Consider the following 17,535-nt stretch of genomic DNA (forward strand, 5'->3'; position numbering starts at 1 on the left):
CCAACGCTACTCTTCGGGAGCAGCTGGGTGAAGTTAACACCGCCTTGTGCGTTAAGGGGGAGGAGTGCAGCAAGCTCGCTGCGGAGCGCGATCTGCTTACTGCGCAGCTGGCCGAGCAGAAGGAGCTGCTCAAAAAAAAGCAGGACGAGGCCGAGAAGAAGGAGGCTGCTCTTCTGGCCGAGTTCGAGAGCGAGCGCTCCTCCTGGACCGACAAGGAGGTGATGCTGACCTCCGGCTTCCACGAGATCGAGGATATCATCGATGGTGAGCTTTCTTTCTTTGAGTTTCTGACTATGTGTCAGGCTGACTTCTGATTTTTTGACTTGCTTCTTTTTTGTCTTGGCAGACTTCTTCCCTGGCCACTCACAGACAGTCCCTCTGGCCATCGAGGCTGATCATGAGGCGCGGAGGGCAAGCGGCGAGGTGATTGCCGCCAACGCTCCCCTGACTGTCGATGAGCAGCTTCTGAGCATCGAGGCCCGTCTTCGTGCGGCCCACTGGCTGATGCGCCGGCTTCAGCGTGCCGGCGCCCAGGCAGTTGCCGCCCTGTGGCCAGACATGCCGGCTCTGCGCACCGCCAGCCGGACTGCCAACTGGCTGGAGGTCGCAGACGGCCGTCTTAAGGCCTGGAAGGGTTCCTCGGCCCGGGCCGGAGCGCGCCGGGCCTTGAAATTTGTCAAGGCATGGTATCCGGGGCTGGACCTGGACCGTCTGGCCGCGTTCCGGTCAGAGGCCCAGGCCGACCTGGAGGCTGTGGAGGGCGCCCTTGTCGAGCGTGCGGCGGCCATCGCCAACTACACGGACACCAGTGTCTTCGTCCCGAGCGGGCTGAAGGCGGCGAGGAGGTGCCGCCAGAGTGGTTCGGGATGAACCCGGAATATGGCGAGGACTCGGCGGAGGTGATTGACTCCAGCACCGAGGAAGAAGGCGAGGCGGAGGACGAAGGCGAGACGGAGGTGCCAGAAGGCGGAGCGGGCGACCAGCCTCAGCTCGACCGCGCCTCTAGGAACGAGCCGCGTCTGACCGGGCCGACTGCCGGTGGCGGCGATCAAGCCGAGACTGCCCAGCCGACTCCCCCGGCGCCTGACACCGCCGTCTCCTCCGACCCTCCGAACCCGTCTGCTGCTCCCTAGGCTGCCTTCTAGCTTTATTTATCTGTTCTAGAAAGTCTTTGATGAACTTGTTAATTTGCACAATTCCACCCTCGGGGTGTATTTTGAACTTCTGTCTAAAGATTCGGCCAATGGGCCTATGCTTATGTAAATATTAATCCGAGTTCTATCTTTCCTTGCTCATTGCTCCTTTGGCTTTTTCCTTTGCCGCCTTCCCCTAGTTGCCGCTTTGCCAGCTGGCTAACCACTCTGTGGACTGCCGCTGGGCCAAATGCCTGGCTACTTTGGGGAAAGCAAGTACTTGCCTTTCTTTGGAGTTTATTTAACAAGTTGGATAGAAAGCAGTAAGCCGAATATTCGCGAGTTGGCTTGTAAAAGGGGGCTGGAAGCCGGCTTAGGCTATGTTGATGTTTTAGGTCCTTAGCCATTTTTCGTGTGGACGCCCATTCATCCTTACTCCTGCCTACCAAACAGTCGCTCTGCAAGCTGCGGCTTCTGGCAGGAGACGGCTTAGGCGCCGCACAGTACTTGTCCGACTTCAGGAAACATTTCATAGCGCCAGACGGCGAGTCCCCGGGCCGACTAGTCGAGCCCGGCGCCAAGCGGCGTAGCAAGAAGTAGCATACTTGAAGGTATCATGCAGATAATCAAAAAGGGGCAGACCCCGAGCTCGTCTCGGGGGGACCGAAGTCTCGGTACTTTAATACAAAGGGGTAGCGTGATACATACTGAATCAACTGTAAAATCTTCGAAGGAGGTTTGCATTCCATGGTCGTTCCGACTCTTTGCCGGAGTCGTCTCTCTTGCGTGCTCGGGGCTTCTGAGCGTCGATGAGGTAGTAGGAGTCATTGCCCAACACCTTGCTAACAATAAAGGGGCCTTCCCAAGGTGTCGACAGCTTGTGTTGGCCGGCTGTCCGCTGGATCAGTCGGAGCACAAGGTCGCCCTCTTGGAAAGATCTTGGCTTGACCTTCCTGTTGTAGTACCGGCGCAGGCTCTGTTGGTAGATGCCGGACCGACTGAGTGCCAACAGCGGGCCCTCTTCCAGTAGATCGATGCCGTCTTGACGTGCTTCTTCTGCTTCCTCCTTGGTGTACATGGTGACTTGCCGAGAGTCGAATTCTATGTCCGTCGGGATGACAGCTTCAGCACCGTAGACAAGGAAGAAAGGCGCGAAGCCGGTTGACTTGTTTGGAGTCGTGTGCAGACTCCAGAGGACGGCTAGCAGCTCCTCAAGCCAACAGCCGGCTGAACGCTCCAGTGGTTCTACCAGGCGGGGCTTGATGCCGGATAGGATGAGGCCGTTGGCTCGCTCTACCTAGCCGTTTGACTGCGGATGGGCGATGGACGCTAAGTCCAATCGGATGCCCTGTGTTGTGCAGAAACGGGCCAAGGCTCCTTTGGCAAAATTTGTGCCATTGTCGGTGATGATGCTATGTGGTATGCCGTACCGAGTCGTAATGTCGGCGATGAAGGTTACTGTAGTCAGACCATTCAACTTCTTGATGGGTTTTGCTTCTATCCACTTGGTGAACTTGTCCACCGCGACAAGTAGGTGAGTTAGGGCGCCTCGTGCCGTATTGAATGGTCCCACCATGTCCAGGCCCCAAACCGCAAAGGGCCAGGCGATGGGAATGGTCTTGAGCGCCGAAGCCGGCTGGAGCGGCTTGGAACGGAACATCTGGCACCCTTTGCAGTTTTGGACTAATTCCTTGGCCTCCTCCAGGGCAGTCAGCCAGAAGAAGCCGTGTCGGAAGGCTTTGGCGACGAGTGCCCTTGAAGCCGCATGAAGGCCACACTCGTCTTCATGAATGTCTCTCAGGATTGCTTGGCCTTGTTCTGCCTCGACACAGCGTTGGTAGACACCAGTGACACTGCACCTGACCAGCTCTCTGTTGACTATGGTATAGGCTGCCGCTCGGCGTTGCGCTTGCCGAGCCAGGATTTCATCAGCTGGTAGCTCTCTGTTTACTAGGAACTTGAGGATGGGCTGGGCCCATGAAGGTGTTGTTATTTCTTCGATTGCCACTATTGCGACTTGGACAAGGGTGGCTGGGCTGGGATCCGCGGCTGCTTGCTAGGTCGGTGAAGTCCCCGGGCCGATTGGAGCAGTTCCCGGGCCGAGTTCTCAAGTCTTCGGGCTGAATGTCGCAGTCCCCGGGCCGGGGACTGAAGTCCCCGGGCCGACTACGACTGCGGTACTTTTGGAGCCATCTGTAAGGATTTTTGTGCCATCTGTTGGTGCTCTTGAGTTGGATCCGACTTCTTCGGGGGGAGCTGGCACAAAAATGGAGTCTGATTCTGGCGAAGGCTTGATAGACGGCTTGAGGAGGCGCTGAAGGGTGACGCCGGATGGTATTGCTTGATGGGTGGAGCCAACTCGTGCCAGGGCGTCTGCTTGGTCGTTGTCATTTCTTGGGATGTGAAGGAATTCACACCCCTCGAAATATCCGCTGAGTTGCTGCACCAGGAAGCGGTAGCTCGCCATGTTTGCATCTTTGGCGTCCCAGTCGCCACATGACTGCTGGACCACCAAATCGGAATCGCCGTAGCACAGGATCCGGCGGATGCCGAGTTCTTTGGCAAGCCAGAGCCCGTGAACGAGCGCCTCGTATTCGGCAACGTTGTTGGAGGCGGCGAAGTGGATCTGTAGTGCGTACTTGAGCTTGTCGCCTTTGGGGGAGGTGAGGATGACGCCGGCTCCCAGGCCGGTGCGCATCTTGGAGCCATCGAAATGCATTCGCCAATGGGTGGAGTCGGGTGCTGGCTGCAGGTACTGGGTCTCGGCCCAGTCGACAAGGAAGTCGGCCAGTGCTTGTGACTTGATGGCGGTGTGGGGCTGGTAGTAGATGGTATAGGGAGCCAGATCTATGGCCCACTTGGCTACTCGGCCTGAAGCATCACGGCTTCCAATGATCTCGGCCAGTGGAGCGGTGCAAACCACAATGATTGGACGCTCTTGAAAGTAAGGCTTCAACTTCTTGGCAGCGAAATGCATGCCGTAGCACATCTTCTGGTAGTGGGGGTAGTTCTGCTTGGAGGTCGACAGTACCTCGCTCAGGTAATATACCGGTCTCTGGACGGGGAGCGCCTTGCCTTCCTCCTTGCGTTCGACTATGATAACTGTGCTGACTACCCAGCTGGTGGCGGCAATGTATAGGAGCATAGGCTCTTTGGGAGTCGGAGCCGCCAGCACAAGGGGAGTAGTCAACATCTTCTTCAACTCGAGAAATGCTTCATCCGCCTTGTGGTTCCACTCAAAAAAGGTGGTCTTCTTCATCAGTTGGTACAAAGGGAGAGCCTTCTCGCCCAGTCGACTGATGAATCGGCTGATGGACGCCAAGCAGCCGGTGAACTTCTGCACATCTAACAGTCGGCGGGGGACTTCCATCCTCTTGATGGCTTTGATCTTCACAGGGTTGCACTCTATGCCGCGTTCAGAGACCAGGAAACCAAGGAGCTGGCCAGCTGGTACTCCGAAGACGCACTTCTCTGGATTGAGCTTGATCTGGAATCGGCACAGATTCTCAAAGGTTTCTTGGAGATCTTCCAACAGCGTCCCACGCTTTTCCGTCTTCACCACCACATCATCCACGTAGACGTGGGCATTTCTGCCGAGTTGCTTGAGGAGACACTTCTGCATGCAACGCTGAAAGGTGGTGCCGGCATTCCTCAAACCGAACGTCATAGTCAGGTAGCAGAAGGCTCCAAATGGCGTGATGAAGGCAGTCTTCAGTCTGTCTGCCGGGTTCAGCTTGATCTGGTGATATCCTGAATATGCATCTAAGAAGCTCAACAGCTCGCATCCGGCTGTGGAGTCTATCACCTGGTCAATTCTTGGCAGAGCAAATGGATCTTTGGGGCAAGCTTTGTTGAGGCTGGTGTAGTCGATACACATCCGCCACTGCTTGTTCTTCTTCAACACTAGGACCGGGTTTGCCAACCATTCTGGAAAGAACACCTCCATAATGAAGCCGGCCGCTAGGAGTAGGGCTATCTCTTCTCCAACAACTCTTCTTTTCTCTTCTGACAGGCGGCGCAAGGGCTGCCTGACGGACTTCACATCAGATCGGACATGTAACTTGTGCTCGGCGAATTCCATCAGTACACCTAGCATGTCCTTAGGGGACCATGCGAAGATGTCTCGATTCTCACAGAGGAAATCGACGAGCTCGCCTTCCTATTTGCTGTCTAGGTTTGCACCTATGACAGCGTGCCTCTCCGGGTGCTCCGGGTCCAAAGGTATCCTCTTTGTTTCTTTAGCCGGCTTGAACGAACCCTCAGCTTCCGACTCCTTGGGGTCGGGCGACATCTCTGGCTGCTTGCCGGCCATTGCCACAACCAGATCAAGGAGCTGCCTCTCAGCTGCGATCACCAGGGACTTGGCCAGCCGACTACTCTCGGCCGCGCAGGCGGACGACTTCCTGTAGTCGCCGGCCACGGTCAAAATACCCTTTGAACTTGGCATCTTCATCTTGAGGTAAGCGTAGTGGGGGACCGCCATGAACTTGGCCAGAGCAGGTCGGCCAAGAAATGCTTGGTATGGGCTTTCAAGGTCCACCACTTCAAACCAAACTGGCTCTCGGCAAAAATGATCTTTGTCTCCGAAGAGGACATCTATCTGGATCTTGCCGATTGGGGAGCAAGAGAGGCCAGGTACAATGCCGTGGAAAACAGTTCGGTTGCTTTGAAGCTGTTTCTGCTTGATCCCTAATTTCTCCATGGTATCCTTGTACAGGATGTTGATGCTGCTGCCTCCGTCTATCAGCACTCGCTAGAAGCGAGCGGCCCGCCTATCAGTGGCCAAGGTAGCGCTCAAAACCAAGGCGTAGGAGCCCGGATTCGGCATCACCTCTGGGTGATCAGCTCTGCTCCAACTGATAGGCTTCTCGGACCAATGCATAAAGTCTGGAGTATCTGATGCTACTACATTCACTTCCTGCTGCTGCAACCGTCTGCTGCATCGATCATCAGCCATACTGGTGAACACCACATAAGCTCCATGTTCTTCGGGGTATTCATCTTGTATGGCACCGACTGGCCTGGCCGCCGGCTACTGGGGCGGCTGTGGAGGCGGCGGCCCAGCAGGCGGAGGAGGGAGGAGGTCGTCTCCCTTGGCGATTCTGGTGAGCCAGTGGCATTTCCGGGTGGTATGGTTTGACGGCTTCGCGCCGCTGTGGAACTTGCGGGGACCATCCAAAGTCTGCTCATAAGAGAAGGCCGGCAACCAGTTGGACTTGCCGCCTTTCTGTCGCTTCGCCAGAGGCTGCCCCTCAGGCTGTTGGTCTTCGACTGTCGCAACCTGCCGACTGCCGGAAGTCGGCTGTGGGGCCTTGCACTTGTGATCATTCTGCTGCTGTCGCTGACTAGTGTCTCCAGTCGGAGTTCTGGGGGCTTGAGGGGCCACTTTGCCAGTCGCACTAACTTGAATCTCTGTCTTCATGGAGGAGTCGGCCGTTGCATACTTGTCTGCTATGACCAGCAACTCGTCGAGGGTCTCTGGCTCGTCGCAGAGGAGCCTGTGCTTGAGGAGGGTGCCTTCTCTGCACCCGGCGGTGAAGTACTCGATAGCCTGCACCTCGTGCACGCCCTCGCAGGAGTTCCGAAGCTCGCCCCATCGCGTTAGGTAGTCACGAGTCGACTCGTCTTGGCCTTGCACGCACAAGGAGAGCTGGCGCGGCTTGGGGGGTCGCTTGTACGTGCTTGTGAAGTTGCGGATGAAAGCCTCGGTGAAGTCGACCCAACTGTTGATGCTGCAGGGCTTCAAACTGTTCAACCATGTCCGGGCCGTGCCCTGGAGCATGAGCGGAACGTAGTTCATGGCAACGCGCTTGTTGCCGTTCGCTATGTTGACGGCTGTGGAATAGTCAACTAGCCAATCTTCTGGCTTCACGGAGCCGGTGTACTTGGGCGTGTCTCGGGGGAGCGTGAACCCTTTGGGAAAGGGCTCATCTCGAATGCGGGGCCCAAAGTAGGGCGGGCCCAGCTCATCTTCTTCCAGCGCCAAGGATCGGTGGAGTCGGTCGATCCGGAGGCGGGCGTCGTTCTCTCCGACTCCCTCTCAACGGCCGAGGTGGTCACCGAGAGTCGGATGCTCAACGGGCGGCGGGGAGACTCGTCTTTCTCTTCATGGTGGGGGACGCAGGTAGTCGCCCTGCCGTTCCACTACTCTTGGGCGGCCGTCTTGGTCGCGCTCGATGGTGATCGAGTCCGACTGTGGCTGACAGCCGGATCCTTCTCTCTTCTTCCGCGGGCTCCGCCAGTCGGTGTCCGAGACGTCGCACCTTGATCTCGGCGGGGAGGTAGGTCGTCATTTTGTCGTTGCGGCACCTCCGTGCAGCAGCCGGCTTCGTTCTGTGCGGCAGCCGCTTTGAGGAGTCGCTGGACTCGCTCGGTCATCAAGCGGCGCTCTTCGCCTTCGAAGTTGTCTAGTTCGTCTGCTGCCGCCTGGGCGGCGCGGATGTTCTCCGCAGGCGTGGCATATACGGGGCGATCGGCCCCGAACAGGTTGGCGATGGCCACGCAGTGTTGTCGGACCGCGCCTAGGCGGCTAGGCCCAGTCGGTGCTGGCGAGCCGCCCACGGCGCGATCCATCTCACGTTGGTAGGCCTCCGACAAGCGTCTCATGCTTGCCAGCTTCTTCGCGCCTTCGACAAGCTGAAGGCGGTGTGCCTCCAGCGTCTCGGTGTCAGCGTCCTCCAGAATGGGAACCGTCAGGTCTCGCAGAGCCGCGTCGAGCAGGTCATGGGCTCCTTCACCGGAGTGCTCGCCATGACTAATAACGAGCACCTCCGTAACGGCGCTTCCGCCGCTCTCTTCACGAGGTAGCGGCTCGTCGTAGATCACCACATTGGAGGGGAACGTGTCGAGCGACACGCTGTCGGAGTCGACCAGCATCGGGTCGGTGGAGCCTACGGACTCCAAGTCCACGGCAGGCTCGCCGGCGACCTGGAGATGGTCGAGGAGGCCCGCGAGGAGGCTTTTAGGGCCTCCCGTGCCCGCATCGGATGCAGGCTCGTCGGAGATGCTAACCTCGCCGAGAAGGTCAGCGAGGCAGCTCGCCGCGCAGGCATCGTCGATGCTTTGCAGCGCGTCAGGGCAAGCGCCATCGGGCATGCCGAGCTGGCTACGCTCGCGGGGGAGGAAAAGGGTTCCCGTCCAAAGCAGGTCTCCGGACGATGGTGCACCTCGCCCCACGGTGGGCGCCAAATGTCGGGGCTTGGGTGCGACATATGCCAAAGGATGGCTTATCATGGTGGGAGCGAGTAGAACGTCGCCCGTGCCAGGAAGCGGGATTAGGCGAAGGCATGCACGCCGGCGAATCTTACCCAGCTTCGGGGCTCTCCGGGGAGATAACACCCCTACTGCTGCTCTGCGGGGTCTCCGCATGATCACTAAGGCGTAGTGACTACAAGGTTGCTCCTAGAGCTGTATTCAGGAGGTAGAAGGAGGCAAGGCTAGCTCTCTTCCTCCTATATGATCTGGTCTAAGGCTAATGGATGCGAACCCTTTGCATGGGTGCCCCGGGGGGTTTATATAGGCTTACCCCCTGGGGGTACAACGGTAATCCGGCTGGGTGCGGGTCCCAGCCGTCTATCTCATAGGCCGTCGTCTTCTCCGCCGACCGCTGGGGCCCGCCGACTTGCGGGCCCCGCCGGCGAGTCCGGCACTGTAGCCGTGATTCTGATGACGCAGGCTTGGTCACTGGGTCGTGGCAACAGTGCCGCCGTCTATCGGGCGATCACTGTCGTTACTTCCCGTCTTGTCTGGTTGATGGTGAGTGGGACCCGTGGGAGAGGCCGGCCGACTCTGGGGAGCCGACTCCCACGGGGCCGCCTTCGGGGCGTATCCACCGCCTTCTATGCTCTCACTGACTGGCGGGTCCGCCGTCTCTGAGCCGTATAGGTAGGCCATCGTGGCCACAGTGCGCCGCACACTGTGGCCGAGGTCAGGGCTGGCATGGCAATAGTGCCGGGCCAAGCCGGAGATCTCCAACGGTACGGCACAACGTAGCCATGCTGGCCCCTCGCAAGCAGGAGGTGACGGCACGCCGTGGTCGTACCCGCTGTTGGAAATATGCCCTAGAGGCAATAATAAAAGCATTATTATTATATTTCCTTGTTCATGATAATTGTCTTTATTCATGCTATAATTGTGTTATCCGGAAATCGTAATACATGTGTGAATAACAGACACCAACATGTCCCTAGTGAGCCTCTAGTTGACTAGCTCGTTGATCAACAGATAGTCATGGTTTCCTGACTATGGACACTGGATGTCATCGATAACGAGATCACATCATTGGGAGAATGATGTGATGGACAAGACCCAATCCTAAACATAGCACAAGATCGTATAGTTCGTTTGCTAGAGTTTTCCAATGTCAAAGTATCTTTTCCTTAGACCATGAGATCGTGTAACTCCCGGATACCGTAGGAGTGCTTTGGGTATGCCAAACATCACAACGTAACTGGGTGACTATAAAGGTAGACTACGGGTATCTCCGAAAGTGTCTGTTGGGTGACATGGATCAAGACTGGGATTTGTCACTCCGTATGACGGAGAGGTATCACTGGGCCCACTCGGTAATGCATCATCATAATGAGCTCAGAGTGACCAAGTGTCTGGTCACGGGATCATGCATTACGGTACGAGTAAAGTGACTTGTCGGTAACGAGATTGAACGAGGTATTGGGATACCGACGATCGAATCTCGGGCAAGTAACATATCGATAGACAAAGGGAATAGCGTACGGGATTGATTGAATCCTCGACATCGTGGTTCATCCAATGAGATCATCGTGGAGCATGTGGGAGCCAACATGGGTATCCAGATCCCGCTGTTGGTTATTGACCGGAGAGTCGTCTCGGTCATGTCTGCTTATCTCCCGAACCCGTAGGGTCTACACACTTAAGGTTCGGTGACGCTAGGGTTATGAAGATATGTATATGCAGAAACCCGAATGTTGTTCGGAGTCCCGGATGAGATCCCGGACGTCACGAGGAGTTCCGGAATGGTCCGGAGGTAAAGAATTATATATAGGAAGTGCTATTTCGGGCATCGGGACAAGTTTCGGGGTTATCGGTATTGTACCGGGACCACCGGAAGGGTCCCGGGGGTCCACCGGGTGGGGCCACCTGTCCCGGGGGGCCACATGGGCTGTAGGGGGTGCGCCTTGGCCTAGATGGGCCAAGGGCACCAGCCCCTATAGGCCCATGCGCCTAGGGTTTCCACCATGGAAGAGTCCATGTGGTGGAAGGCACCCCTAGGTGCCTTGGGGGGGAGGGAAACCTCCCCTTGGCCGCCGCCCCCCCTAGTAGATGCCATCTACTAGGGCCGGCGCCCCCCTGGCACCCCTATATATAGTGGGGGGAGAGGAGGGATTTCACACCAGCCCCTGGCGCCTCCATCTCCCCCCGTTACGTCTCTCCCTCGTAGTCTCGGCGAAGCCCTGCTGCTGTGACGCCCTGCATCCACCACCACGTCGTCGTGCTGCTGGATCTTCATCAACCTCTCCTCCCCCCTTGCTGGATCAAGAAGGAGGAGACGTCTCCCGTCCCATACGTGTGTTGAACGCGGAGGTGCCGTCCGTTCGGCGCTGGTCATCGGTGATTTGGATCACGTCGAGTACGACTACATCATCACCGTTCTTTTGAACGCTTCCGTGCGCGATCTACAAAGGTATGTAGATGCATCTAATCACTCGTTGCTAGATGAACTCCTAGATGATCTTGGTGAAACGAGTAGGAAAATTTTTGTTTTCTGCAACGTTCCCCAACAGTGGCATCATGAGCTAGGTCTATGCGTAGTTCTTCTTGCGCGAGTAGAACACAATTTGTTGTGGGCGTAGATTTGTCAACTTTCTTGCCGTTACTAGTCCTTTCTTGCTTCAGCAGTATTGTGGGATGAAGCGGCCCGGACCAACCTTACACGTACGCTTACGTGAGACCGGTTCCACCGACTAACATGCACTAGTTGCATAAGGTGGCTGGCGGGTGTCTGTCTCTCCCACTTTAGTTGGAGCGGAATCGATGAACAGGGTCCTTATGAAGGGTAAATAGAAGTTGACAAATCACGTTGTGGCTTTAACGTAGGTAAGAAGACGTTCTTGCTAGAACCCTAATTCAGCCACGTAAAACTTGCAACAACAATTAGAGGACGTCTAACTTGTTTTTGCAGCAAGTGGTTTGTGATATGATATGGCCAAAGTTGTGATGAATGATGAATGATCTATATGTGATGTATGAGATGTTCATGCTATTGTAATAGGATTCACGACTTGCATGTCGATGAGTATGACAACCGGCAGGAGCCATAGGAGTTGTCTTTATTCTTTTAATGACCTGCGTGTCATCGAGAAACGCCATGTAAATTACTTTACTTTATTGCTAAACGCGTTAGCCATAGTAGTAGAAGTAATAGTTGGCGAGCAAATTCATGGAGACACGATGATGGAGATCATGATGATGGAGATCATGGTGTCAAGCCGGTGACAAGATGATCATGGAGCCCCAAGATGGAGATCAAAGGAGCTATGTGATATTGGCCATATCATGTCACGTTTATTATTTGATTGCATGTGATGTTTATCATGTTTTGCATCTTGTTTACTTAGAACGACGGTAGTAAATAAGATGATCCCTCACAATAATTTCAAGAAGTGTTCCCCCTAACTGTGCACCGTTGCGACAGTTCGCTGTTTCAAAACACCACGTGATGATCGGGTGTTTTATTCAGACGTTCACATACAACGGGTGTAAGACAGATTTACACATGCAAACACTTAGGTTAACTTGACGAGCCTAGCATGTACAGACATGGCCTCGGAACACAGAAGACCGAAAGGTCGAGCATGAGTCGTATAGAAGATACGATCAACATGAAGATGTTCACCGACGTTGACTAGTCCGTCTCACGTGATGATCGGACACGGTCTAGTTAAACTCGGATCATGTAATACTTAGATGACTGGAGGGATGTCTAATCTAAGTGGGAGTTCATTAATAATTTGATTAGTTGAACTTAATTATCATGAACTTAGTCTAAATATTTTACAATATGTCTTGTAGATTAAATGGCCAACGTAGTCCTCAACTTCAACGCGTTCCTAGAGAAAACCAAGCTGAAAGACGATGGCAGCAACTATACGGACTGGGTCCGGAACCTGAGGATCATCCTCATAGCTGCCAAGAAAGATTATGTCCTACAAGCACCGCTTGGTGACGCACCCGTTCTCCCTACAGAACAAGATGTTATGAACGCTTGGCAGGCACGTTCCGATGACTACTCCCTTGTTCAGTGCGGCATGCTTTACAGCCTAGAGCCGGGGCTCCAAAAGCGTTTTGAGAGACATGGAGCATATGAGATGTTCGAAGAACTGAAAATGGTTTCCCAAGCTCATGCCCGGGTCGAGAGATATGAAGTCTCCGACAAATTCTTCAGCTGTAAGATGGAGGAAAACAGTTCTGTCAGTGAGCACATACTCACTATGTCTGGGTTGCATAACCGCTTGACTCAGCTGGGAGTTAATCTCCCGGATGATGCGGTCATTGACAGAATCCTCCAGTCGCTTCCACCAAGCTACAAGAGCTTTGTGATGAACTTCAATATGCAAGGGATGGAAAAGACCATTCCTGAAGTATTTGCTATGCTGAAATCAGCAGAGGTAGAAGTCAGGAAGGAACATCAAGTGTTGATGGTCAATAAAACCACTAAGTTCAAGAAAGGCAAGGGTAAAAAGAACTTCAAGAAGGACGGCAAGGAGGTTGCCGCGCCCGGCAAGCAAGCTGCCGTGAAGAAGCCAAAGAATGGACCCAAGCCCGAGACTGAGTGCTTTTATTGCAAGGGAAGCGGTCACTGGAAGCGGAACTGCCCTAAGTACTTAGCGGATAAGAAGGCCGGCAAAACAAAAGGTATATGTGATATACATGTAATTGATGTGTACCTTACTAGTGCCCGTAGTAGCTCCTGGGTATTTGATACCGGTGCAGTTGCTCACATTTGTAACTCAAAGCAGGGGCTGCGGAATAAGCGGAAACTGGCAAAGGACGAGGTGACGATGCGCGTCGGGAATGGTTCCAAGGTCAATGTGGTCGCCGTCGGCACGCTACCTCTGCATCTCCCTTCGGGATTAGTTTTAAACCTTAATAATTGTTATTTAGTGCCAGCTTTGAGCATGAACATTGTATCGGGATCTCGTTTAATTCGAGATGGCTACTCTTTTAAATCTGAGAATAATGGTTGTTCCATTTTTATGAGAGATATGTTTTATGGTCATGCTCCTATGGTGAATGGTTTATTCTTTATGAATCTCGAACGTGATGCTACACATGTTCATAATGTGAGTACCAAAAGAAGTAAGGCTGATAATGATAGTCCCACATACCTGTGGCACTGCCGCCTTGGTCACATAGGTGTCAAACGCATGAAGAAGCTCCATGCTGATGGACTTTTAGAGTCTCTTGATTATGAATCATTTGACACATGCGAACCATGCCTTATGGGTAAAATGACCAAGACTCCATTCTCAGGAACAATGGAGCGAGCAACCGACTTATTGGAAATCATACATACTGATGTGTGCGGTCCAATGAGTGTTGAGGCTCGCGGTGGCTATCGTTATGTTCTCACCCTCACTGATGATTTAAGTAGGTATGGGTATATCTACTTAATGAAACACAAGTCTGAAACCTTTGAAAAGTTCAAGGAATTTCAGAGTGAGGTTGAAAATCAACGTGACAGGAAAATCAAGTTTCTACGATCAGATCGTGGAGGAGAATACTTGAGTCACGAGTTTGGCACACACTTAAGAAAATGTGGAATAGTTTCACAACTCACGCCGCTTGGAACACCTCAGCGTAATGGTGTGTCCGAACGTCGTAATCGCACTCTATTAGATATGGTGCGATCTATGCTGTCTCTTACTGATTTACCGCTATCCTTTTGGGGCTATGCTTTAGAGACTGCCGCATTCACTTTAAATAGGGCTCCGTCGAAATCCGTTGAGACGACATCGTATGAATTATGGTTTGGGAAGAAACCTAAGCTGTCGTTTCTAAAAGTTTGGCGATGCGATGCTTATGTCAAGAAACTTCAACCTGAAAAGCTCGAACCCAAGTCGGAAAAATGCGTCTTCATAGGATACCCAAAAGAAACTATTGGGTACACCTTCTACCTCAGATCCGAAGGCAAGATCTTTGTTGCCAAGAATGGGTCCTTTCTGGAGAAAGAGTTTCTCTCGAAAGAAGTAAGTGGGAGGAAAGTAGAGCTTGATGAAGTATTACCTCTTGAACCGGAAAATGGCGCAACTCAAGAAAATGTTCCTGAGGTGCCTGCACCGACTAGAGAGGAAGTTAATGACCATGATCAAGATACTTCTGATCAAGCCCCTACTGAAATTTGAAGGTCCACAAGGACACGTTCCGCACCAGAGTGGTACGGCAACCCTGTCTTGGAAATCATGCTGTTAGACAACGGTGAACCTTCGAACTATGAAGAAGCGATGGCGGGCCCGGATTCCGACAAATGGCTAGAAGCCATGAAATCCGAGATAGGATCCATGTATGAAAACAAAGTATGGACTTTGACTGACTTGCCCGTTGAGCGGCGAGCCATAGAAAATAAATGGATCTTTAAGAGGAAGACAGACGCGGATGGTAATGTGACCATCTATAAGGCTCGGCTTGTCGCTAAGGGTTATCGACAAGTTCAAGGGGTTGACAAGTTCTCACCGGTAGCGAAGCTGAAGTCCGTCCGAATCATGTTAGCAATTGCCGCATTCTATGATTACGAAATATGGCAAATGGACGTCAAAACGGCATTCCTTAATGGTTTCCTTAAGGAAGAATTGTATATGATGCAGCCGGAAGGTTTTGTCGATCCTGAGAATGCTGACAAAGTGTGCAAGCTCCAACGCTCGATTTATGGGCTGGTGCAAGCATCTCGGAGTTGGAACATTCGCTTTGATGAGATGATCAAAGCGTTTGGGTTTACACAGACTTATGGAGAAGCCTGCGTTTACAAGAAAGTGAGTGGGAGCTCTGTAGCATTTCTCATATTATATGTAGATGACATACTTTTGATGGGAAATGATATAGAACTCTTGGACAGCATCAAGGCCTACTTGAATAAAAGTTTTTCAATGAAGGACCTCGGAGAAGCTGCTTATATATTAGGCATCAAAATCTATAGAGATAGATCGAGACGCCTCATAGGTATTTCACAAAGCACATACCTTGATAAGATATTGAAGAAGTTCAATATGGATCAATCCAAGAAGGGGTTCTTGCCTGTGTTACAAGGTATGAAATTGAGCTCAGCTCAATGTCCGACCACGGCAGAAGATATAGAAGAGATGAGTGTCATCCCCTATGCCTCAGCCAAAGGTTCTATTATGTATGCCATGCTGTGTACCAGACCTGATGTTAACCTTGCCGTCAGTTTGGTAGGAAGGTACCAAAGTAATCCCGGCAAGGAACACTGGACAGCGGTCAAGAATATCCTGAAGTACCTGAAAAGGACTAAGGAAATGTTTCTCTTTTATGGAGGTGACGAAGAGCTCGTCGTAAAGGGTTACGTCGACGCTAGCTTCGACACAGATCTGGATGACTCTAAGTCACAAACCGGATACGTGTATATTTTGAATGGTGGGGCAGTAAGCTGGTGCAGTTGCAAGCAAAGCGTCGTGGCGGGATCTACATGTGAAGCGGAGTACATGGCAGCCTCGGAGGCAGCACATGAAGCAATATGGGTGAAGGAGTTCATCACCGACCTAGGAGTCATACCCAATGCGTCGGGGCCGATCAAGCTCTTCTGTGACAACACTGGAGCTATTGCACTTGCCAAGGAGCCCAGGTTTCACAAGAAGACAAGGCACATCAAGCGTCGCTTCAACTCCATTCATGAAAATGTTCAAGATGGAGACATAGAGATTTGTAAAGTACATACGGACCTGAATATAGCAGATCCGTTGACTAAACCTCTCCCTAGAGCAAAACATGATCAACACCAGAATTCCATGGGTGTTCGATTCATCACAATGTAACTAGATTATTGACTCTAGTGCAAGTGGGAGACTGTTGGAAATATGCCCTAGAGGCAATAATAAAAGCATTATTATTATATTTCCTTGTTCATGATAATTGTCTTTATTCATGTTATAATTGTGTTATCCGGAAATCGTAATACATGTGTGAATAACAGACACCAACATGTCCCTAGTGAGCCTCTAGTTGACTAGCTCGTTGATCAACAGATAGTCATGGTTTCCTGACTATGGACACTGGATGTCATTGATAACGAGATCACATCATTGGGAGAATGATGTGATGGACAAGACCCAATCCTAAACATAGCACAAGATCGTATAGTTCGTTTGCTAGAGTTTTCCAATGTCAAAGTATCTTTTCCTTAGACCATGAGATCGTGTAACTCCCGGATACCGTAGGAGTGCTTTGGGTATGCCAAACGTCACAACGTAACTGGGTGACTATGAAGGTAGACTACGGGTATCTCCGAAAGTGTCTGTTGGGTGACATGGATCAAGACTGGGATTTGTCACTCCGTATGACGGAGAGGTATCACTGGGCCCACTCGGTAATGCATCATCATAATGAGCTCAGAGTGACCAAGTGTCCGGTCACGGGATCATGCATTACGGTACGAGTAAAGTGACTTGCCGGTAACGAGATTGAACGAGGTATTGGGATACCGACGCTCGAATCTCGGGCAAGTAACATATCGATAGACAAAGGGAATAGCGCACGGGATTGATTGAATCCTCGACATCGTGGTTCATCCGATGAGATCATCGTGGAGCATGTGGGAGCCAACATGGGTATCCAGATCCCGCTGTTGGTTATTGACCGGATAGTCGTCTCGGTCATGTCTGCTTGTCTCCCGAACCCGTAGGGTCTACACACTTAAGGTTCGGTGACGCTAGGGTTATGAAGATATGTATATGCAGAAACCCAAATGTTGTTCGGAGTCCCGGATGAGATCCCGGATGTCATGAGGAGTTCCGGAATGTTCCGGAGGTAAAGAATTATATATAGGAAGTGCTATTTCGGGCATCGGGACAAGTTTCGGGGTTATCGGTATTGTACCGGGACCACCGGAAGGGTCCCGGGGGTCCACCGGGTGGGGCCACCTGTCCCGGGGGGCCACATGGGCTGTAGGGGGTGCGCCTTGGCCTAGATGGGCCAAGGGCACCAGCCCCTATAGGCCCATGCGCCTAGGGTTTCCACCAAGGAGGAGTCCTAGTGGTGGAAGGCACCCCTAGGTGCCTTGGGGGGAGGGAAACCTCCCTTTGGCCGCCGCCCCCCCCCCCTAGTAGATCTCATATACTAGGGACGGCGCCCCCCATGGCACCCCTATATATAGTGGGGGGAGAGGAGGAATTTCACACCAGCCCCTGGCGCCTCC

The sequence above is a fragment of the Triticum aestivum genome, chromosome 5B (genome assembly GCF_018294505.1).
Source record: "Triticum aestivum cultivar Chinese Spring chromosome 5B, IWGSC CS RefSeq v2.1, whole genome shotgun sequence".
Classification (NCBI taxonomy): Eukaryota; Viridiplantae; Streptophyta; class Magnoliopsida; order Poales; family Poaceae; genus Triticum; species Triticum aestivum.